The sequence below is a fragment of the Aythya ferina genome, assembly GCF_964211825.1.
Source record: "Aythya ferina genome assembly, chromosome: 6".
Taxonomy (NCBI): Eukaryota; Metazoa; Chordata; class Aves; order Anseriformes; family Anatidae; genus Aythya; species Aythya ferina.
Window position 1 is genome coordinate 19,446,194 of NC_140303.1, and position 23,749 is coordinate 19,469,942.

General features: G+C 37.5%; 1 protein-coding gene across 2 annotated transcripts in view; it reads left to right on the forward strand.

Moving 5' to 3' along the window:
* The first annotated feature begins 23,143 nt into the window (after positions 1-23,143).
* Positions 23,144-23,749, forward strand: part of LOC311438989 (uncharacterized protein) — a 42,441-nt gene continuing 41,835 nt past the window's right edge. For both annotated transcript variants that reach the window (XM_084524123.1, XM_084524122.1), the window contains exon 1: positions 23,144-23,246. The gene's annotated coding sequence lies outside the window, so the exon portion shown is untranslated. The remainder of the gene's footprint in view (positions 23,247-23,749) is intronic.

Here is a 23,749-nt window from a genome sequence, read left to right on the forward strand (position 1 = left end):
CTGGCTTCATTTTGCCAGTGTGTGGCATTTCTCACCAACAGTGGTGTGAGTACATGCAAGCATTTAGGCTGGAAAGCAGCCAAAAATTCCCTGAAAGTTCCTGAGCAGAGGAGTGAAGTGTCCCCAGCTGGGTTTGAAGATGACTTTGTGACATGTTAGATACATGATGCTTCCTCCTTGCATCTTGAAGGGGAAGGTGTGGCTGTCATTTGCAGAGCTCTTCCCTTGGGTTAGTGAATTCTGTGAATGATGCCCACGTGCCATGCATGGCGGTTGGAGGAGCACTGCTGGATTTTGCTCTGTAACTGTACCTGGCAGTGAGAGGGAAAAATAACAGCACACCCATGGTTATGGAGGTTACTTGGGAGGTACCCAAATGAGTCAGTTTGATATCCCAACATTTCAGCCCATCTGTTCAAACAGGGATTTACCCACTACTGTGAATTGTGCCTTACTATCTACTGGGTAATATTATGCATTAATTTTTGCAAATGGTTTTAGGTATGACATTTCTGACAGTTGTTCAGCTGAATTGGGTTAATAATGCATTTTTATAACCCTCATCTCACTTAAAAATATATTACAGTGCAATGTTTTGAGAACCTCTAGAATTGAAATAAATATTTAAAATATATTTAAATAAAGTTGGCTCATTGTGTTAGACATCATCAAAAGAAAACAATCCCCATGCATGTTCTTGAAACCTTGTTGCAAATTTGGAGGTGCTTGTTATCTTTTCCCCTGACTGATGAGGGAATGCTCTGTTCCAGAAATGTGGCTGGGAAATGTCATCGCTGTATCTTTTATCATAAGATCAAGAGGCCAAATTCTGAAGTTCTCTCTAAGTATTTGTTCAGTTTCCAATATGGTAAACTCCCTATTGGGGAACCAAAGAAAGTATCTGGAACTTGGAAAGAAGCATAAAGGTACTTGAAACAATGTCAAGCTTTGGTAATTGAAGTTTTATATGACATGGTTTGACGTGACAGTTCATACAAGTCAGAAGAACATGCATGGTAAACCCAATGTTTACCTGCTTAGCTCTTTTTGGTATAACATAGTGATAACTAATCTGCTGCTTAATGAAAATAGCTTAGTAAGATACTGAAGTTCTGACACGTCACCTTCTGTTAGTTCCTCTTCTGGTCTGAAGGCAGAGACTCAGCTTCTGGTTTCAGGCAGGGAACCATTTCTGCCTGGCTTTCTGAATAGCAAGGTTAGATGAGGTGTGGAGTATCCATAATCACATCTGTCTGTCTGGCAAGGCAATAGCTACACAAGCATGAAGTGTAATAAGGAAAACACTGAAAGAAATGTGAAAAGGTAGCAAATGCATCATAATGTGGTTTCTATCTAAAGAAAAAAAGTCAAATTTTGTTCTGAATTTGAGTCAGTCTTATTTATAGAGGAGCTGATGATATCTCTAAAGCTCATTAGGTATAAGCAATTTTATTTAAATCTGCATTTAAAAAAAAAAAAAGCTGTGTTTGCAAACTTATAAAAGTATTGAAAATTGAGGTGAAGTCTTGGGCAGGTTTCATCTGAACTAAAGAATTCTTGCCTTGCTTCAGTGCTTTAATCTTTCTTGAAAAAGCTGTTTGGTAAGCACTTATTCAGCACCTAATGAAAATATAATATATCTTACAAATTTTATTGGACAATGCACCAGAGTGCATGAAAATCTGAAAACCCAAAGAATGGGTCTGCCAGCAGTAAGGAGCAGAGAAGCCCTTATTACATGTTGCTATCTCAACATGTAGATAGAAACGCAGATAGGCAGAGCTAGCTGGCAAGAACATGACTGCTGTTCCTATGGCACTGAGCGGAGGGATGTAGAGCTGGTGGTGGGGCAGGGGGGAATGAAATCCTTCCCTCCAACCTCGCAAGCCAGTCTCCCAATTTTCAGTAAGTAAGGGGTGTGCTACACCCTTAAAAATTGCATTGAATGCCCACCATATTGAAAATTACCTGCCTTATGCTGGATTTTAACACAACACCCCCACTTACTACTAAATGGGAAGAACAGTGTTTGTGATGGTCCAGAACCTGTCTCTTCTCTTCTGATTTGTAGATTACTTGCAATATTTAGTGCAAATGAGGGACCAGCACTTCCCCTGCATGGCAGCGTTTCCACAATAATTTTACATAATTGAAATGGTCCAGGGTTACATTACAGGTTTCAATCATCTTGAAGCAAATAACTGTATCTTAAAATGTTGTGAAGATTTGCATTTCTTTTCCTAAAGAGATGTTTAAATTTAAAATATTTGCAAGGGAGACATGGGTACAAGTTTCTGCCAACCTTACACGTATGCTGTCTTCCACCACAAGGACAGTTCTTAGTAGTGTTCTTCACCTTATTTCCCTGAAAGCTTATGAAAGCGTTATTTAAAATAGGCATTTATTTATGTAACCCAAACAGAGAGGGCAAAAACAGTTTTTGTCTCTGTCTTACTGGCTGAGACCAGCTACAGACAGAATATAGATGATTTATTTCAATTAACTATGGTTACATTCGAACTGCAGGGGGGTACAAGAGCAAGGTGACTAACTCTGAATGAGCAGTTCAGTTCCAGGGATATTCCTCAAAGTGAAGACAGACGAAGTGTGTGTGTGTGACTGTTTCTCATCCTAAATAATATATTTAAGCAATTTTTTCTTCTTAGTCTTGGTTTATGTACTAGCAATAAGAAAAACATATGCATCAACTGTGGAATGTGAAACAGGGCAAGTTCTATAGAGCACTGCTATAATGCATGTTACTTCCAAAAACTAAAATATTCACGAAATTGCTCACTACGCAACCCTTTAAGAGTAGAAGTGGAGAAGAATTGAAGGACTGGGGTGATAAGTAAATTTAAAATGCATTGAGAAACAAATAAAAACTCCCCAGTGTCCTTGACGAATATCAACAACTAAAAGATCTCCAAACACAGAGGCATGATTTGTAGAAATAATGTCATTAACGTAGAGACCTGAGAAAATTGATTTTCTCCCCTCATAAATCAGCAAAAAGTTCAGAAAAAGCAGCTGATGGTGAGTGTCTGAGAAAGGCAGACCAGCCTCAAAGAGGAATTGGAGGCAAGAGCAAAACTTTCCTAGCTCGTTACAACATTTATTATTTAACTTCACCAGATGGATCCACCTTAAGAAAGGTCCAAGGAGCTAGATGGAAACCAAATACAGCAGGAGGAAGTTGGGGATGTGGGTGTCAGGTTGTCAGTAATCTGACAGCTGTGGTAACTACCCTCTAATCCAGCGGCTCCAGCCACGCTCTCGGCTGACACCGCAAGGACTGACTGACAGCTGAAGAGCGGGCACTTCTTACAGGCAAAAGTGACATCCAGTCTATTAAGGCTGACAAGCACAAAGCAGAGATTTGCCCTGAATGGTTTGGTACTGAAGCCTAGTAAAGGGGTTATTTGAAAGGTCTTAGAGAAAGTGTCAGACTCAAGCTCAGATGATAACAATATTGTAATGATAGCACTGGACAATGAAGTGCTATGATTGCCCATACAGGCCAGGAAGATTGCATGTGGATATTGAGCTCCAGAAGCCAGTTTACAGCAGCAGATTCTCAAAAGCAAACATGCCACAGCTCTAAGACCACTCTTTGTCAGAATCTTGAAGGCATTTTTTTCCAGTGTAATGATCTACTTGTGCCTTTGCCGTTTTTGCTCCAGTGTTAAGGAAAAAAAAAATTAGCAGTAGGAGCAATTATTGCAGGCACCCGTAGAAGATGCAGATGGTGAAGCAGCATTATCCCTGATCTGTGACTTGTAGGTTAAAACAAGATGTGCAAACTAATTTGCTTAGTGTTGAGAAGAAAATATACAGTAATAAAGGAAATATCTGGATTTTAGTTTAATTTCAGAAGTAGTTGAGTAATCTGGGTCTGATATTGCAATGTGATGTCATGGTGCACAAAATGGGGCTGATTTTATAAATACATATATAAACATTTTGCATGGTGTAGCAGCTGAGTAGCTGGCCGGTACAGAAATTGAGAAGTTCCAGAAGAAATTGCAGACAGGAGATCGTTCATAATAGCAGTACCTGTACCTGCTTGAACAGAATTAAAAAGGAAACCTCTTCCTTATTCAACAAAGATTTATTATTATTATTATTAGAATATAGCATTTAATCAAATGATGGAAGGGTTTTTGTTGTGCTTGTTTTTTTTTTGTTTTTTTTTTGTTTTTTTTTGTATGTGATTAAAAAGCTCAATTCCATAGGCAGCAGCAGCAGCTCAATCCCTCCTTTGCCCAGCAACATTCATCAGATCTCTCTTCTAGTCCCTACAGCCTACAGTTTAGGCTGGCTTTCTGAGCAGCAGAAGTTGCACCATTCAACAGCTAACCCAACCTGCACCATTTACTGCATCTCAGAAATTATCATTAAAAATCTGACCAATTGTTTTCCCAATATCAAAATGATCCTGCAGTTTATTTCTGGATATTTTCAGGACATTGCCTCTTTTTTCCATTAGATTATTTTTGTAGCTCTAATGTATTAGTTGAATCTAGTCTGAAGGGGATGAGACTCAGTTTTACATCAGATGATATTTTCTGAGAAATGAAAGTTTACAAACCAAGTTGAGGTTTAGAAGCAATTCAGACTCTAATCAGTAAGAAACAAATATGGCTGAATCATGATTACTGCCTGGAGAAGCAAAAGAGGTGACAGAAAACAAAACCAAAAAACTTTTAAACCCTGTATCTGGTTTGTTTACCAGTGGAAAAAATAGCCAAGGCTGGAATAACATCCAGCTGTTCCTGCTGTGATCTTTTTTTTTTTTTAAATAATTGTCTTGAAGGAATACCACGTTCTAAGTTGTTTAACAGCAGTTTAACTCCTCCTGATGTGCATACTATCAAATAACTAATATTGTGTGCTTATAGTTGGTTAGATTTGTATTTCTGCATAAAAGCAGTAGTCATAAATTGAAAACTTGGAGAACGGCAATAAAAAAAAAGACATCAGATAGGCACAGAGCACTCAAAGTGACAAAATTTTGGCACTGGAGATCACTAAAAATAACTTCTGGTTATGGCTTAGCTTAACCAGATTTTAAATACAGTGATGCAAACACTACATATGTGTTTGCATCCAGCCACATCCTCACCCAGCCTGGGCTTCTCAAAAAACTACCAGATGATATGCCATGCCATGCTGTGCTGCAAGATTTCCTGCCAGAGGACTAGGAAAGTGTGACAATAGTGGAGGCTAGAGTGAATTCTAGGAACTTGCTTTACAGCTACTGTTTTTTCGGGGACTTTATACTAATGATGACTTACTGCCTATTTTTCTCAGTAAAAGGGATTTGGGGTTTGTTTATGCTCACCGTAGGGTGTTATATTGTCCTTCCTCATCAACAGATGGAGAAGGCATGCACAAAAACTTGATCAGAAATAGAGATAACTCTCCAACTCTTTCCCTTTTTGCCATTTCCGACACACAGTGATTTCAAAACACATTGCATCAGGTCCTTGGCCAAATTTTGACTAAATTAAGAGACCATGTCTTACTTAGGGTGCAGCAGCAAAGCCTCTACCACTGTTGCAAATGATTTAGTCTGAAGACAGAGAAATAATTTCAGGTGTGTGGAAAAGACAGTGCCAGTACCAATGGTAGGAGTGGGCAAAGCTTTCAGCCAAGGAGCCAAGATGGAGTGAATGTGAGCTTGGACGGTCCTGGTGTGCTGTGAGCTGTGCTAACAGATGTGTTACGTGGATTGACTTAATAAGGTATGTGGATCCTGGATTGGATGGGCTTTGGACTTCTGTGGTCATTGCAATTTCTTTGCTGAAGTCCTTTATGCTACCAACAAAATTTCCTAAGAAAAAGCAAACAACAACAACAGAAACAAGTTCTATTCTTAGCTGTTCAATTAATCTGTTGTTTTAATTCTTACATGTTTTCTGGATTTCTTGAACATCTAGGAAATGCAATAGGTTTCAGTTGGTTGAGCTGATAAAAGCAATGAGTAGAACTGAGTCTGAGTTAACATATGTTGTGCAAAGTTTAAACTCACTCTTACAAAAACATCCCTACCAGTAAACAGAAAATAAAGGAAAATTATGCAGCATCCCTCTGCATGTTTATTCAACTCTACTAAAACATGTATATTTTTGTGTTTTATTGTCCAATGGTTTTTCTTTGTTTTGTGTATGTTTTATAATGGATTTTGCTTTTTGCAAGGCAAGGTTTTACTTTTATTTCCTTGCCAAAATTCTTTTTTTTTTTTTTTTTTTTTTTTTTTTTTTTTTTTTTTAGTTTCATGTTTTGACAGAAAATCATATGTGCTTCTGGGAAAATATATTTCTTTGATCTGTTTAATATTGTGTTTGGATGGTAATTTAATGCTCTTTTTCAGTACACTATGTTTTACAAAAGGCAACCAAACCCACTTGCAGATTTTATATTTCCAGAAACAGGACACCAATATATCATTTTTGGCAAGAGTTCAGTAGAAAAAATAATCTGAAACTCTGTGCCAATGTATTCAAGTATTTGCTGTCCTAAACTAAAAAACCTACTTGCTTACTGTATAGTAGCCATCTGTCATTTACAAAATGACACATCCAATTTAAAACTACTAGGAAACAAAATGTTTAATCAAAATTTTAGGAATGCTTGGTAACCATGAATCTTGGAGGTCTAATGACTTCACAGTTACTGTGCTATTTCACTGACAAGCCATGTGGTCCACTGCAGAGGACATGCAAGTCAGCTGTCACCTTGGGCAGGATGCTTTACTTGTCCTTTGCTCCTTTTTTCCAGTCTGTAGAATGGGAAACAAATATTTTACCATTTATAGGGAAGGTATTGACGGGAGAGAAAGTTCAAGTAAGCTACTAATATCTAAAATTTTCATTAGGTTTTTGTTATGTCTGCTTGCCAAATATACTAGAAAATGCTGTAGATTTTTGGATACTAATTTTTAGCTTTATTTTATGGCAGAATTATGTGAAGTGGTAGGATTTGATAGGGTAGGAAACCTGTTTTAGTTGCCTGTTGCAGAGACATAACTACAAGATATGAGTACAGGCTGCAGAAATAGCAACCTTAGTGATGAAAATCTTGGCAAAAGTTTTGTATGAAGGTTGGCTACCCCTGGTCATCAAACTCAGTCCTCTTGTACATTAAATTTTGCTGTATCTTTTTTTACTCGTGTATTGTAGTTGGTTTCTATTATCACCTTAATTTTTTGAGTTAGTTTTGCACTACATATATACACAAAGCAAAAGAAAAACCCTGCCCTGAGGAGTTCAGCCTAAACAGATGAGACAGATGGAGATGTGAAATGATTCACCCATGATCACAGCAGAAACAGGAGGCTGGTCAGAGATGAAGGTCTACAAACTCCAGGTGGACCCAGGGGATCAGCTGCCTTGGCTCTTCTGGGCTCCTCCTTGGAGCAATGCATCCCTCCAGCTAATGTCCCATCTATGTCCCTTCATTTATCCAGAATAGAAAATCCAATGTGCTGTGGATATAAAGTTTTAAATATGAGTTGAGTTTATACTGGGAAAATAGAAATGCCTGATGATAAAAAACAGAAGCTGATTGCATTATATCCTGGGTGTGTGTTTCAAAAGACTGAGCTCAGATAATATTGTAAGCTGTTGTTTAAATCATGCATGCAGCCAAGAAAAAATGTTAAATCTTTGTTAGCATCTTTCCTTTATTACGCTTTAGTATTTCCCATTAACAGTTGGATTTTAAACATGGTAAGTGAATTCCATACAGTAGTTGTGGAAAGTCTTGCAGAAAAACAAAACAAAACAGAAAAAGATAAAGCAAATAACCTCTGAAGACCTGAAAAGAGAAAAAATTGGATAATAAACATGCAATCAGTCTGAGGTATTTTGTAAATCAGAACACTTTTATTTGGATATACTATTGTTTAACAGCCAGTTTAAATTGGGACCAGCATCCTGATTCTGGACAGCATGGCTTTTATTGGAAGTCCCTGCCACTTTTAAACATCTTTAATACATTTTAAAAATAGAACTGTAAAAACCAGCAACCAGACTTCAAAGAGAAGACATGTTGTGCCAGAATTACGAAGCTGGTGCCGATTTTCACTGGTTGTAAAGCCTTGGGAGCGCCTTGCAGTCCGTCCCATGATGATGAACGCCAGGAGCACAGGCGGCTAGCGTGGGAGCACCCGCAGCGTGGCATGCCGGGGCCTTCAGGAGGGGATCGGGGTTATATACTGCATATAACCATAATCTGTGTGAGGGTGCTAGAAGAAACATGCATGGGGGGGATCAATTTTTTTGTGTGACTCTGTTTTATAGGTGATACTTTTTGTGTGTTAAACTGAAGGGAGATGCTCCGCTGGGTTAAATTGGCACTACCCAACTGGAGCTCCATGACCGTGAGTTGAGAACTGCAGAATTAGCCCTGAAGTTGATTTGTTTAGACATGCATTGGTGGAGGATTGGACCTGTAAGTTTTTTGACTCTGTCAGAGTGGTGGAGGCATTTCAACTGCACTGCTATCCTGGTCTGTTAGATACTGAGCTCCCCATGTTTCCTTCAGTAGGCAGCAAGTGAGGTAAACATGTTCTAGAGAAGTTTTATCCTTGTTGGTAACCAGATTAGTTCTCCAAACCTCTCCCATTACCTGTCTGATTTTTTTCTGTTTTCCACAGACAGGTCCTTTAAAGTACTGTAATTCATCAGCCACTTTGCCATGTTGCTATCAGTGCTACACCTCTTTCCCAGGAGAAGTCCCATGCCGGTGTGTCCATACACAGGGTCCTTCCTCAGTAGCTCTTGGCAGGGTGCGTTCAGCACTGTCAGCGTTGTAGCACGGGGAAGGTATTGCTGCAGCACAGCTTCAGAAATCAGTTTGAAGTGTGAAGGCTGCGACAACTGGTTTATTGCTACCTCTGAATAGGCAGGGATGTGAAAGGGACTCTCCAGTGACATATCTGCAGAGAATGTTCACCTGGGAATGGGCTAATTGCACATTTGATGTCACTGCAAACCCACCTATGCATAACTAAAATGAGCATGTATCTGACAACTGCACTGAATTTTTAAAGAAATTTAAAAATACAGCAATTTTAGAACTCCAGGGCCCAAGATGGGTCTGCTCAACACTGAAAATTTTATTTATTAAAGATAGGCTCTATATTGATTTTTTTTTGAAAATTAAGACACAAACATGTGCTAAATGTTTAGCGAAAGAGCTTCTGGCAGAATTTAAATTCATGACTATGTTAGGAATATCTCTGGCTACAGCTTTTTGCATGGGCTCTTTCTGATTTTCCTGTTAAAGAGAATTACAGTTTTTGTTGTGTATTACCATCTAGTCTTCAAATCCATAGGTGTTTGTTGACGCCCTATGCAAAAAAAAAAAAAAAGAAAAAAAAAAGGTTCCTGTGGGTATGTTGTTCCTGCATAACTGAGCTATTTGATATTTCCGTAGGACCATCATTATGGTTTCAGTTTCTCTTACAGAATTTAAATAAGGTGTCCAAATAGCCTACAGAGAGCCCTCATAATGTGTTTTTTTTTTTTCTTTCTTTCTTTCTTTAGTTGCCTTGTCTAAAGGAAGTCAGCATTGGTTACGGTTGAATTTCTTCTTATTTTTTATTTCCCAGCAGTGCTGTATTTGTCTAAGATTTCTCCATCTTAACCAATTTAGAGTAGAGTTAACTCTAATGCTACTACTGTAATTCTGGGGAGCAGGTTACCAGCTGCGCCCCAGAGAGCTGGTTACAGTATGCAGTGCCCTTTTGTAGCTGTGAGGAAAGGGGACCCAGCTTTCCCTGCACGAGGAGATTCGCTCCTGATGGTGCTGACCACACAGGCAGCCCCATCCCCTAAAGGCTCTCAAGTTTGCAGGCTCTTAGAGCTGAGCACTGCTGCCACACACTGTGTATCTAGATCTTGGCAGGGGCTGAGCAGTCTTGGAAGAGATTGCTGAGTGCACACTTGGCAAAAGAGCGCTTTAGGGGGAGGAGGGTGAATCTCACTGGGTCCTCTTCAGTCCCTCATGGAATTACTGCAGTGTTCTCTACATGGAACTGCTCTGGGATATTAAAGCTGGATGCCAGTTCTTGGGCTGCCTCATGCACCTGAGGATATACACATTAAGACTCTTCATCAGTTACAAGCAAAAAGTACAGGACCGTGGACTGCACCAGGCACTGGGAAGGCCTCTGGAGTTTCTGTTTTTCTCTTGCCTCTAATAAGTTGGGGCTAAAACCTCTGGTTTTATGAAAAGGCCAGTAGAGAATTTTACAGCTGTAGACAAATAGCTAAAAGGATTTGGCTCATTAAGCATTAGCAACAAATTGCCCAGGAATACCTGAATATATTTTAAAAACAAATAAAGTGTAAGTTAAATACACAGAGGATTTTTCTTTTATCAGAGGATAAATTTTCTTATCTCTTGCTAAAGGCCTGCAAGTGTTAGCTTTAATGGAGTTCAGGAAATGTGTGGGAACAGAGGTATGCAGCCATTACTTAGGCAACTGTTTCATCTCTGAAAGGATTCACTCCCTTACCAAACAGAGGAGAAAAAATAACGTTTTCCTGGGATCGATGGGTGATCTTAACTTTCCTCAGAACCCCATGACTCTGTATTTTTCTTTTCTGAAGAAAGCAGATTTATAAAGAGGTGATGGACTTCAATGAGACCATTCCAGGTGGTAAGTATTCACTTGCGGTGGGACTGAGAATGATGGATCTTGGTCCACTCAGTTTTTATCTGTCTTTTTTTCCTATGACACTCTGTATTTTAAACTGAAATTATGACTTTGTGGCAGGAATCTTACACGTCCTCATTCAGCTGTTAAAATTCTGCGCTGATCATCAGAGAAAATATTTATTTGTGGAAGAAATAGAATATATCTGTCTGTATGAATTGTGATGATGCTGTTAGTCCCTGGAAGTGACATATTCTCTGACATCTGGTATGTGACAACAGGACACTTCTTGCCTACCAGCATTGGAGAGTACCCTTTCTAGAATGGTTCAGCATAATAGAAAATTATAAAGTGGTGAGTTTGCATAATATACATGTATAAATGCTTGAACAGTTTTACAACTACTTTTTTGACAAGGTTTCAGACAAAACAAGACACATAACGTGCTTAGTGTTTCCATTCAACGTTTTAAAAAAAATAATTATTCAATGAAATGAAATTAAAGTATACATATATAGTCACCCTTTTACTCACTCCTGATAGCATTTTAAAAAATATGCAAGTTTTGGTAATTATGAAACAAATGCACCCTCCCTTCTGTCTCCCCTCTATATGCTTCATGGAGTTCTGCAACTGCATTACATTACTAGTTTTATATACTGGACGTGCTCTTCAAGCATTTTAATTCATTCAGCCTACTTTTTGTTCCTGCAGAAAGCCAGTTCAGTAAAGAATGCACTGCAGTTTACATCAGTAAATGCTACTTATGTATACACTGGATTTAAAAATAAATGAGGATAATCCTTATGGCTTTAACAGCCAATATTAGAGATTGATACAGTTTTGACTATAGAACAGAATATTGCCAGTATAAACTCAGTCAGAAGTCTGAGTCTTGGAATTATTAATATAAAAGTTATGCTTCCTGTATATAAATAAATACAAATTATTTACATCAACATCTTGGTTCATTTTTATAAGAGGTGGAGCCCTCTCTATAATACATTATTTGTTTCAGCAGGGTTTTCTGGAATGCTGCCCAGCACTGTTTGTTCTTACTGTAGGTAGGAATTAAAACAATATAAAGGTGCCAAAACTGAATAGAACTGATTATTCTATTTCTAGTGATTCAATCCTTTCAAATCCAAACTTTTCTCACCTAGCAGCCTTGTTTGTGTGAGTAGTCTAAAGTAAGTGCCTCTCTTATTTGTCAGAAATTAACTGGAAGGTACTAACAAACTGTTTCCTCTCCTTTCACTAGAAAACTGGAGGAAGTCTCTAACTTGAGGAAAACTTGCATTTCCATTTGGATGGATCCTGACTTGTAGGAGAAAGTAATTTCACTGCACTTGGGGAGCTCAGGTATGACAAAGGTCCTCACAGAGCACATGAATTTAAGAATGATCCTTGCTCCTATTTTTAAGTACCAGTGTTCCCCTGTGAAATGTCATAGATGTCCTACAAATATTTGTAGCAGCCATGGCCTAAACATTGTTAAAAATTGCAGATCCCTCTGCAAAGAAAAAGAAGAAAATTAATAGGAAAAAAAAAAAGTAAAAGAAAAAAAGAAAAAAAAAAAGAGAGAGAGTTAAAAATAAAAGATTTGTTTCTGAAGTAGATTAAACCCCTTTTCTGCTTGGTGTGAGTTTTCTTCTGTGATTTCACAGGAGGGAGAAATATCTTACACAGGGCTGCTGTTGCCAGTGTGAAAAAAAAAATAATTAAAAAAAAAATCATGTTTTTGCATTTGTTTTGGAGTCTGTTTGGTGAATTTCCTTGAAATCAGCAAGGTTTGTGCAGGTCACTAATCTCAGATAATTAATTCTGGAGTTAAGCCAGCTGCAGGAAAGCTTCTATTTCTCTTAAAGCCAGCACTGCAGCACCATGAGGGAGGGATTTGGTGACAGGTGCTCTGATGGTTGCTTCTAAGAACTGAATTTTGGGTGTTATATAAGAAAAGAATTCAAGGTAGATCCAAGCTAGAGATAGATTTATCAGGGTGAGGTCTTTATGACTGGGCTCCTTGGGAAATGATACTTCTCGCTGATGAATGCTCTCTTATACGCAGTGGTAAAGTGAGACTACCGCTTGTGCTGTAGATTTAGTTTGACGTGGAGTGAGTCTCTTTTTTTCTTCTGAAAAGGCAGAGATTCTAAGCACTTTGAAGTTTGTGCTTTGTCTCTATTTTTAGAATTATTGTACACCCTTAAATGCAATTGATTTTTGGATTATTTTATGCATGCTAAGAATCTGAGGATCTCTCCAGAGTCTCAGGGTAGATTACTGGAAAGGAATCTACCAGAAGAAGAGAGATTTTTCTGAAAGCACTGACCAAGGGTGTCTGACAACTGTTGAGAGGACAAGGTTGGCATTTTTTTTCAGTGGAAGCTCCAAAGAAAACCTGTGTGCAGATAAAGTTGTTGTCAGATACTTGTGCAGATGACAATAATGAACACAAGCATGTACATCAGATACAGCAGATTGAGAAAATGTTGCAGAACAAACTGTCTGTTATTGGTGACAAATCTTAACAGTACACCCATATGATGGTGTGTAACTACACTAGGATATTTTCTTATCACAGAAACATGGCTCATAACTTTGTAGTGGATCAGACTACTGTGATGTTCTCACTCCAGTCTGTCTTGTTTGTGGTAACAAACTTTTCTTGGTAGCCTGCTGGTGGCCCAAATTAACCTTTGTTAGTTAATTACTTCAGGGAGCAAACGTGGGATCAGATCATTTGTGAGTGATTAGTGGGTCTGGATGTGCTAGGAGACTGGGCACTATCTACATGTGCACAAACGCACACATGGAAGGGGAAGATTTGATCTTCAGCTCCTCTCCATCACCTATTAAACTGCCTGACATTCTTGTAGCAAAAAGCGTGACTTCAAGGCCAAAGTGATGGCTGCTTTGCCTAGTGTTGGGCATGCATAGTCAGTCATGCACAAGAGTCATTTTGCTTGCAGAGTTGTGTGGCAAGTCATCACAGCTGTTATTTCAGAAGACGGAATCGGACTCGTTAAAAATCTAGGTCTGCACCTTAAGTCACCATATGGATATCATGAGAGTCTGTTCATTAGCTTGCCACACATATATTTGACCCTCCTTGAGATTTATTGAATTAGAGAGCTTCTTTTAACTGTTTATGAACAATAATGGACCTGAATTCTTCAAACTTTTTCTCATGTCTGGGTGCATACAGTGTGCATTTGTGTTGCATCTAGTAATGCTGAGGCATACGTTATTTTTGACATTCCTAATTATGGTGTGGTTAATGTACTAGCAGTATTTCTGTTGCATTAATAAACAGTGTTTGTTTCTTTATAATACATATCAGTTTGGGTCTGAATACCCATATATGCAAGTTTAAAATTCAATTTCTACCACTGCATTTCCAAGCAAAATACTTGATAGAAAGTCAACAATTAGGCATGGTAGTAGGCACATTTAGCTTCACATATGGGACAGTTGATGTCACCAAGAGTTACAAATGGTCTTTGCATGTAATTAGCGTTGTGTTCAGGCCTTAATATTTCAAAGGCTTGTATACATGTTATATCAATAGAAATACTCATATATGAAAAGTTAAGTGAATGCATAAATGTCTTTGCAGAATTGGGATGTAATTAATTGGAATGTCAAAAAAATGTAAGGTTATCTACTCTGAAAGGATGCAGTATTAATGTTTTCTGTCTGTAAAGCTGGTTGTACAAGTGCCACTTTCACAAATAATTATTTCTATCTGAAAATGTGGATATTTTCTGGAAAAATCCTCAGAGGCTCGTTGAATAGATTTTTGCAGCTTTGGCTTTCAGTATGAAAATTTGCTGTTATCACATTAAATCTCACCTAAGTGAACAGTAGCAATATGTTACTACTTCAAAGTGTATGAGATTAGTGGCAGATTTTTTTCCTCAATAGCCAGGAACAGTTTTCATGGTACCTCATTGAATTAAAAATATATTTAAAAAAAAAAGGCACTTTTTACTGCAGTGGGCCAGTTAGTAATTGGTGTTTATTCTGAAGAGCATGAAATTAAGTGCTCTGCTAAGGAAGTCTGGAAAAGATAACCAAAGTTGCACTGTCAAGAGCAGAGTTGTGGTGAGGAGCCCCACGCTACACTACTTGTCAGGTGTGCAATTTTTATGATCTTCAGTCAAACAATGCTATACAAATGAAATCTTGTTATCTTGTATGTAAGAAAGTAATAATAAGATTTCCTTTTAATACTTATTAGTCGGCTTCTTAAATGGCTATTCTGAGGCAAGCATTTCTCTCTGGTAAGTGCAAAAGATCAGCCATCAGGAAAGTATTTCCTGAAAAACAATTAGCTTTCTAGTTTAAGGAGTGGGCAATCGATTGTTGTGTGCATTGTAGGTTTTTTGTTTGTTTGTTTTTGTTTTTTTCCAAAAATAGGTGGTGCTATATTCTATTAATTCTGATCTGAAGGGATCTGTCTGAAGTGTTGGCTAGGCATTTCAAATACCTAAGCATTAATCATACGAGCATTATTGTTTTTCTGCTAATATCTGGGCATGTTAGACCTGTGATCTGGCCTTTCTACAGTTAAAAACTGAATGGAGATTTGACAACAGTGTTCTGTGTTTAAAATATGGCCAGCTGATGATAACACATACTATCACCCAATAGCTACTACTCCATCTCTGCATGGCATATTTATGCTTGTTGAAATGAATTGTCACTTGGGTTTAAAAATATTCCATTTGACAACATCCTTGTGTTTCAAGATGTGTTCAAGTCCTATAATACACAGTAGTAGACAGAACATGTTATTCAAGATAAATTTAAGATGTCCTGAGCCCCCTCCTCCTGAAAAAAATAAAAATAAAAATAAAAAGTTTTCCAGAGTGTGATTCTTCTGAGGAAGTTTCCCCATAAATCTCAGAAATAAGCTCCTATTTCCCACTCCATTGCCATTACTATTACTCCGTTAGAGCTGGTTGTGAGCTCAGGCTTATGAGGTCCTGTGCAGATCTAGGATTTGTCTCAGAGACTGCCCCTTAGACAAACAAAACATATTTCCTGGGAATGGCCAGGGTTGTGGAAGTAGTTACCATTCATTTTCTTACCCAATATTTCTTTCTTTTTCTTTTTTTTTCCCCAATACCTGTAATGTTTCACTTTCATAATTTATGTAATGAAAAAATTGATTGCCTGACCTGATTACTTATTTCAAGTAATCACTTTTATGTCAACTAAATTTTAAATAATTTCACACATTTCAAATAATAAAAAAAAAAAAAGAAAAAGAAAATTCAAAGGATTCGTTCTTGAAAAAATATTTCAAAATCATAAGTTTTCAGAAGTATCAATGTGACCAAAATTGCTAGAATGCATTTCTTCAGCTCACATAAATTTAGTTATTTAATTTTAGAAATATGAAAAACATAACATGCAAAAGAACTGCTCTCCTAAGAGCTGCAACTCCCAGTACAGATATGTAACATTATTGTATAAGCTGATTTGAGCATGCTCAGTCAGTTTTAAAAATTTAGAACCAGCGCACAAATCCTCTATGGGACTGAGAACCTACATTTCATATTTAGTACCTTTAAGTCCTATTTCCACAAATGGAAATATATCCTGGTTCATTCACAGTTTATCTTGTTGACAAAACTGCTTTTTCCATCAGAAAATGTCAGGTCATCAAAAGAGATTCTTTTTTTATGGCAATTTTCCACTTGAATTAAATGTTGTTGAAAGGATTTTGTATGGAATAGGATTTTTCTTTAGAGCAAAAGGAATTAACAACATTATGAATAAGACGCCCACTGAAGAGTTAGAAAGATACCATTTTATATCTTGCTTGACTTGACTCTGTTTTGTTTTTTGCTGTAATGTTGAATAAAAATCAGTTTCAAAACCTCAACAGTTGTAACAAAACACGATTGTTTTTCAGCCCACTCAGGGTTCAAGTGCAAGAGGTATTCTCAAGCTTGTAAGACAGGAGTGAATGTGTTTATTGATGCCCTTGAGAATAACATTGTGCAGCAAGAATTGGTAAAGTGAATAATCAAAAAGTAGAAATATTTGAATGCTTGTACTAAATTCTGGGTACATATCCTCAGACTGGGCTATGGGTTTGATTGTAAGCATTGTAAACTAACTATTTCAAAATGAATTTAAACTTGATTGAATCTCAGCATGAAGATGCCAAAATTCAGATTGATTCATTAGCTGACCTGAATTCTCTGATAAAATTTACTAGCTTGCACAGGCAGAGGATTTATTCTGAATGATTTCATGTCTTTAACAGGAACTACCACTGGCAACATACATATAATTAGAGCCAAAAAAAAAAAAACACACAAACAACCAAAACCAAACCAAACCAAAAAAAAAAAAAAAAAAAAAGTTATTTGAAAACAAAACAAAAGCTCTGTCAGGTTGTCAGGTTAAAATATTTTTTTGTTGTTGTTGTCATCACCTTTAAACCAGTATAATAGCCAGAAGGCAACACAATGGAAGTTTTTGTTGAGCAGAGTATGCTTGCTTCAAGAAGCTCGTGTGCCAACAGAGGCACACATCAAGTGAAGCTAACATACTGGGTGAATTATGTGTCCCATCACACCAATGACTGCAGAGCTATAAAACCACCCTAAGTGTTCTAGTTACAATCAATTACATCATGCTTTAATCACATTTTAATGATGTATTAACCAAGATTTCAACAGCAATTAGTTTAATGGGTGTTTGCTTTTTTTAAACTATTTTAACTGTGGTTATATCCAGTAAGATTTAAAAAAATAAAAAAAAAAATAAAAAAATAAAGCATTGATTGTGACCTCTTTCTTCTCCAGCAGTTTTGTGTGATGGGACTGAAGAGAGAGATTTTTCAGTTACTAAGCATTCACAAGCCTTAAGTAATAATGTGTTTGACTTTGCCGTGCAATGATATCCTGTGAGATTTTCTCATCTAGAAAGCTTCTGCAAAATACAACATGCTGCACATGAGATGGTTAATGAATCTCCCCTCTTTCAGGGTGGGAAGTATTATGCTGCCTCTTGATGTTTAGTCAAAAATAAGAGAAACACAAAGAAAAATTGTTAATCATACTAATTTTTAAATAAGGGTTTAAAGAAGTTCCATGGCTCTCCATAACATTTTCATTGATGCACATTTTCCTTATAGAAAACTGACAAATGTCTCTGGGCATCCAGTTCCCTGTAAAACACTCCTAAGAATATTAACAGATAAAGAAAAGAGATTTCGCAGCAAAACCCACATAAAAACCTATATTAGGAATGATACCAAACTTAAAGAATGTTGTAAAATGAGCATGGAAAAATGTACAAAATGAATTCATGCCCATTTACATGCTTTCAGTCAGGCTACCAGATAACAAAGCCTCTGTCTTTGTGTTAACACTGCAGATTAGGTCAAGTTTTTACCCCTCTGAGCTCTTTTCCTGTAAATGACGGATTTTGATGTGAAACAAGCAACATGTCAAAGCAAGTTGAAAGATGTAGGCATTTTATGCCATGTCACAATGACAGGCCGGTGAATATTTGGGCCATTAGGGGCTTATTAGTGAATAAATGACCAGATGGTTCAGTGATGCACAGAGATGGACAGAACTGGATGCTACTAATCAGCACTGTCTGTACTTGATGTCAAATCACATGACACAGTAACCCATGGATACCGAATAAAAGTTACCATTAGCAAGTCAATTTGATATCTGTGTGGTGTAAACAGACTTATAACTGCACTTCAGAGCTGCCTGTTGTTAAGAAGAAATAATGGTAGAGTATTTAAATAAACACACACTCCTCTTATCAAGTTATGATAAATATAAATAGAATTTCAATTCCAAAGATCTCCTTTTTATTCTGAAGAGGCTAAGGAAGGTCATTTACATATTAGAACATCTACAAAGACAAAAAGGCTGAAATGCTGTAAAGAAGAAACACGAGACACTTTTTTCAAACAAGATGGTTAGCAACATAAAGTGATGCTTTATTTGTGCATTTGTCACAGAAATGCAGACTTGGAGAATAGGACCTGCTTTCTGGGGGATTGCTGTTTGTGTCTTGGTATATTTATTCTTTGATTTTACCGATGTTGATATATGTTCATTTGCCACTACCTTAAATTTTTCCCATCAGTTTTTCAAAATCCCTTGTTAGTAAGTCATTTACAAATTATTGCACTGGGGTTAGAGGCTTCGGGTGTCTGGTAAGGATCTGATCCTGATCCAGATGCAGGACCAGAATCACTATTGTAGGAGAGGCAATGCCAGGCTGCATGTAGGGTGTAAGCTAAGGCTGGGGCGAGGGCAAGAGAGGAGGCTCCACAGCTGCACTAAGTCTCAGTGGGCTTCAAAGAAATTTTGTCTGGAATTCAGTACACTTGCAGACTGTAGAGGTTTGGGCTGCATCCTTCTCCCTGAGCCCATGACAAATGTGCCACTAATACACATTCTTTAGGCAGAGATGTATGCATTTTTGAAGCACTTACTACTTCTTTCTTATGATTCTTTATAGCAAATGGGAACAAATGCAGCGTTAGGACCAACAATGTTTGACGATGTATTAATGTGATTTACAAAGTGTTTTAAAATGTTAAAGAAAACTTGCTTGAATTTTTCCATGTGAAGAAACAGTTGTAAATGTATGTTCTGCTTTGTCTCTAAGGTCAATGATATTAGTATATGCATTTTATGTAGTGGGTGAATGTGTAATAACGTCTGGTGGCTCTAGCTATGTTTAACCATTAGTTCCCCTTCATCACGGTTCTCTCTCGTGCACCTCCTTTGTGGAAAGAATATGGAATGAGTGTCTTTTGTATGAATGGTCACAGAAATTGAAAACATGATGTTCCTGTGATTAAATATAGAATCAGATTAGGGATTAGACCTGTCCTGTAAAAGAAGCACTGTTACATAAGCAATCAAAAAGATGCTGATACTGTGAGCATACTGCAAACTCAGATTAGCACAAAATACACAAGAAAGGATTAAAATTGTGGAATACATTGTCTATTTAAAAAAAACCTTCTTTTAAAACCCTATGCATGCATTTTTATATGGAAGATATAAAGTTAATAAAATAGTATACATTAAGTACCTAATCTTGTACTTCAGAGACCGTATGCCACACTGCTTTTACTGTCACAATAATCACTGCAACATCATATTTTTACACTAATATTTTTAACTGCATCTGATCCAGTGATCATCTGAAGATGCCTGAGTACTAGGAAACTAGACATATGTCTAGGGACCCTTTGGCTGGAATTCACAGTTCTGGGGTGTTGTGAAGAATGAAAAACAAAATGGGTTGGAGAAGTATATGTAAGGGACCGAAAGTGTTGTAGAAGTTGTTAGGTGTGTATTGGCACATTTGTGTCGGTGACTTCAGTACATTTTTCTGATACTAAATTCTCCACTGATGTAATTTTAAAATCACTCTGTGGGAGAAAGTACTTTATAGCTTATCCCTTTTCCATTCTTTCTGATCCCAGACCTGAAAATGAAGCATGCCTGTAAGCTTTAACAGAAGTCTGAAAAATGTAGTGGTCTACCCAAAAGTTTGACCATCCCTGAAAGCTCTAACTGCATTTCAGTCTGAACTAAACTTTCAGTGAATCTAGGATAACTTTACTAATTTGAGTAGAAGCAATTATAATCTTGGTAGTTTCAGCAGACTGTGAATTACTTTTTGCTCTGCTTCTATTAAAAAAAAACTTAAATTCTGGAGTCTATAAGGAGCTGAAGATAAGTATCACATGGACTCTTGTGGTTTTAAAAGACTTCAGTTATAACTTGATAATTCCTATCAACCAAATAAATATAGCATTTTTAAGAAAAAAAAAAAAAAAAAAGCATTCCTTTTTAATGTTTGATCTTGAGTCAAAAGGAACTCTGCTGTTGGGAGCTGGATCAAGCTGTGATTGAGGTCACTGATGAATGCTTCTTTAACTATATTCATTTACTTCCTGAATACTTTGCCTTAAATGTGACCAACATGAATCTGAGGAGCAGGGGTTACTGCACAGCAGACTGATGTTGTAGCAGCTTTCCCATTCTCCTTGAGAAGGACTGCCTTTTACCTATGGTCTTCTCTTGCTCTGTGTAGACAGTTGACTATGAATTGGTAGTCCAGTTTAATTCTTTGCAGAAGTCAAGACATTCACAGGGTACTTTCTGAAAATAAGGTCCTAGTTATGTTTTCTGTTGATGGCATTGTTATTTTAAAGTAAATGCAACTTTCTTGGAGAAGCTATACCTTGTTATAAGGATCTTGTTTAAAAAAATATCATTTGGGGATGGAAATTTTTTATTATTATTTTTAAGAATTTCATGGGAAAACTTTATGTATTAGTACATGTAATATTTGTATGACACTAATAAATAATTTTGGAAAGACTTGTAAAATAGTTGTTGTCATGTATTGTGGCCATTATAGCAGTTAATAGTTGTTGAGTGTAATATCCTTTAACTTTTGGTTAGCCCTGAAGTGGTCAGACAATTGGACACAATGATTTTTGTAGGTCTCGTGACCTGAACTGTTCTACTTCTAAAGGCCCTTGGGCAAAATCGAGAGAAATACACCTCAAACCTGGGTGTCTGCAACCTCACTTACAAGATAGGTATCTGACAAATTGATGGTAAAGGGAGGATTAATGTGGATATGCACTCAGATGTGACACGATGTTTTCCCTCTGACTTTCAGGATTGAACATGTACACTGATCTCTTATTGCCAGCTGAAAATTGTTTAGAGTCATAAGGAGGTCCCAGAAGACACTTTTTGCTCTCCTACCTTGTGGCGGCAGCTTTCCGCCTCTCCCATACAGTTCAGGTGGAGATTTTCTCTGTGGCTTGCTGTATATGGGCAAGGATGCTCTGGGAACATGAAGGACACAAGGTTTTGCTTTTCACCTTTGGGTGAAGGCTACTTTGCTGTTCAGTTTTCTTGGCTTGCCCATAACTCAAACCAATCTAAAGTAAAATACAGTAAGTAACATATATTTGAAAGCATATCGTGTTTTCCAAATCAGATAAAAAAAAAAAAAAAACAACTTCCCTTCACTGTACAAAGAAAGACTGGGTATAAAACATTAAAATGTAATTTTTAATCTTTAATAGATATGGAAAGCCCCCACCAAGTAGTCACTTTAAAATTTTGGTTAGTAATTAACTAGCCAATAGCCAAAGATTAGACAAGTATATTGGAGGACAAATCTCATGATGTACTAACAGCTTAGGAGAAAGATTGTAAAAAAGATTGCACCACATAAGCTGCTGCTTATTTACTAATTAATTTACCTGTGTATGTATGAATAGCTCTTTTGCAATGGTTTCCTAGCAATTCAGTTCTGATATGCATCCTTTGTTTTCAGTGACAGGATGTGTGGGTGACTGGGTGTGCATGACCATGGGCTTCCCTGTCATCAGATGTTGGGATAATTTTCATGATTACCTGTTCTTTTAGCAAATTAATTTGAGTAAGTCTCCCATTTGTCTATACCTTCAGAGGTTTGGGATTTGAGTCAAACTCCTATCAGAAAAGCAGAGCAGCTGATCATTACATCTCTATTGCATATTTCAGTTCATTTTGTGAAGTTTATGAAGGAAGATTTTGAGCACTTTTAAAACAATGTTGACTTAATTCTGCTGTGACAGAGGGAGCATTGACTGGTGTAACTAATAGAGCAACCTTTCTCCTAATCATCAAGCCCTAGTTAGGAGATGATTTCAGTATCATAACATGCATATGTGTGAGTGTTTGGAAATGTGTATATGTGCACTAGGTAAGTTGCATATGGGGAACATATAGTGCCTTCTGGTTGTATGCACTTCCACTAATGGCAGAAGGAGCATGAAGACCTGCTGCCTCCATTGTACTTGGCCCAATAGGGCAGCATTTAAACTTCTTGTAGTTAAAGTAATTCAAATGAGGAAGGAATGTTCCCTGCTTCAGGTGTTCAATCTATGTACTGCCAAGTGGTGTAGCTTTGCATGCTCTTGCAGTGATACAAAGCAGCCCATAAATGAGTGGAAGAGTCAGTCTTTTGAGAGAGGAATTCATACTCCCAAACAGCCTCCCATCCTGTGAGTGCGGGGTGAGAAGTACCTTAGTTATGGATCCCCAAAGCTTCATGATATCTTATGGAAGAGTATTTCAGTAGAGATTTCTGGCATTGCTGTGCTTCACATTTTCCAGACTAATAAGTTTCAATATCAATTTTCACCCAGGCTGGGACAAAAGCAGATACCTGAAAATATCAATTTCATAGAAAATAAATAAATAAATAAAATGATCAACTTTAAAAGAACAGATGAAAAAAAAAATCCCTATTTTCTCTTTCCTATCTTGTTCTTATTCTCTATCCTGTTCTGCCTTTTTTATCCCCTCAGTACTGAATTTATTTTCTCCTCAACTGACCAGAAATCATCAAGAAGCAAGTTTGACTATGGAAAGGCATGATGCTCCCTTTCTCAGTCTCCCTGGGCAAAAAGACAAGCTGTAAGTGTGAAACATCTTCCCAGCGTGGATAAAGATAGGATGCCTCCAGGAATCCCTTCATTTGCCACCACTTGCAGGTGACAACCTAGTGCACTAACAAAACAGTCACCTTGTTTTCCTAATATTGCCAGTTCACGCTGGCATTCACCTTGCCTGACAAGTTCTCGGTCACCAGCTGCTAAAAGAGAGAAGCAGAGGAGAGGGGATTTTCCTTCCTGTTAATGGTGGAGACTGTGCTGTTGCAGTTCCCCTTTTGAGCTGAGCCCTCACCATGAAGCAATTCCTTTGGGTAGATAACCCAGTGCAGGAGGGCGTGAAAGGCTTACTCAGCTCTTCATGCAAATTTGTTGTCCAAAGACAAAGCAACCAGACTATCCTTGGAAGTCTGATAAATTAGATGCAAAGTAATTGTTTCTATCAGGCATTGTAGCTCTTGAAGGATAGACTGAGCTATAAAAGGCTCCTCCCTTCTCACTCCATCTTTTATTCACCACATGGGTAACGCATCCAGGCTGCTTTACGATTTATTAGCATACCTCTTTCTTTCAGCAGGCATTACTAAAGAGTTTCACCTGCTCCA